Here is a 1781-nt window from a genome sequence, read left to right as displayed (position 1 = left end):
AAGCAAACCATTGACCCACCTATGCCGTCTAATGAGGAAAATGTGAGAAAGGATGATGATAAGTTGGTAAAGGGTAGTGTTGAGGAAGAAGAGAGCAAAGGAAAAGATGCATAAGTCCCTATTAGGGTAATTCCCATGCCTAGACCACCACCACCCTTCCCTCAGAGATTAGTGAAAAAGACCGAGGATGGTAAATATCGGTGTTTTATAACAATGCTGAAGCAGCTTTCTATCAATGTCCCTTTGGTAGAAGCTCTTGAACAAATGCCCGGTTATGCTAAGTTTATGAAAGATCTGGTTACAAAGAAAAGATCGGTCACTTTCGAGGATGATGATAGACTGCAGCATTGCAGTGCTATTGCTACAAGATCCCTCGTACAAAAGAAAGAAGATCCGGGTGCGTTCACTATTCCTTGTACAGTTGGGTCCTTACATTTTGCGAAAGCATTATGTGATCTGGGGCAAGCATAAATCTCATGCCCCTCTCGATCTACAAGAAGTTGGGTTTGGGGGATCCAAAACCCACTGCGATGCGGCTACTGATCGCTGATCGAACAGTGAAAAGGCCTACAGGGATACTCCATGATGTGCTAGTAAAAGTGGAGTCATTCATATTTCCGGCAGATTTTGTTATTCTTGATTGTGAAGTCGATTTTGAAGTGCCTATTATTCTTGGGAGGCCATTCCTTGCTTCAGGTAGAGCCTTAGTTGATATGGAAAGGGGACAGATGAAATTTCGGTTGAACAATGAAGAAGCGGCCTTCAACGTTTGTAGGACCATGAGGCAGAGTGGTGAGCTCCAATCGGTATCCGCCATATCACACAAAGAAAAGATGAAGAAGGAGAATGAACAAAAAAGTGCAAAACAAGAGTTTATGGTTGGGGATTTGGTGCTTTTAGACAGTTCTGGGTCGCCTAGTCTTCCGGGCAAGCTCAAGTCCAAACGGACTGGCCCTTACTTGATTACCCAAGTATTCCCTTATGGAGCAGTTGAGTTAAAAGCCAAGGAGGGAGTGCGGTTTAAGGCACATCACCAGGAAATTCTGCAGAAAATCACTCTGCAACAGTCACCAACGGACACATGCGACCGACCGTCGTTCTCTCGATTGTCAGTCCTGCACAACCGTTCTGGTTGTCAGAGACCCTATTCCTAAGGGTCTCTCACATTTTCTAAGTATCCTCCAACGGACATCTACGATGGACCGTCGTACTCTCGACGGTCCGTCCTGCATAACCGTCATGACGGTCAGAGACCCCTCTTTTAAGGGTCTCCATTTTTTTAAGTGTCCCACGACGGACAGCGACGACGGACCGTCGTAATCACAACGGTCCGTGCTGATTGTCGGCGCTTTGCGCCCAGGTTTGCTTCACCTACCACTCTTGTATTTCAATTTTTTTATGCATTGGGGACAATTGCATGTCTTTTTGTTGGGGGTGGGGTAAATGGAAAGTGAGTGCTAGGGTGAAGTCTGAGTAACCCAATTCACTATCCTCTTTTGGGGTTTTCTTGCCTGTGTTCTTTTCCCCCAAAAGATTGATTACTTTTTCTGTTGAACCGACATGTCTATATCTTGTGTACATAGTTTAATTCTAGAGCATGATGGCTAAAATGATATCCTGATAAAATGGAAAATGATGCATGACTAGGCATAGTAATTGATAAATGTGTGGCTCTAAGCATGAGATAAAGGTACACCACTGCGTGACCCTAAGTCTAAAATTCGAACTAGGTGTCTGATAATCTGGTAGAGTGATGAGATGTCAAGTGAGTGTGAGGAAGA

The sequence above is a fragment of the Solanum pennellii genome, chromosome 3, assembly GCF_001406875.1.
Source record: "Solanum pennellii chromosome 3, SPENNV200".
NCBI classification, from domain to species: Eukaryota; Viridiplantae; Streptophyta; class Magnoliopsida; order Solanales; family Solanaceae; genus Solanum; species Solanum pennellii.
Note: the sequence above shows the minus strand (reverse complement) of the source record.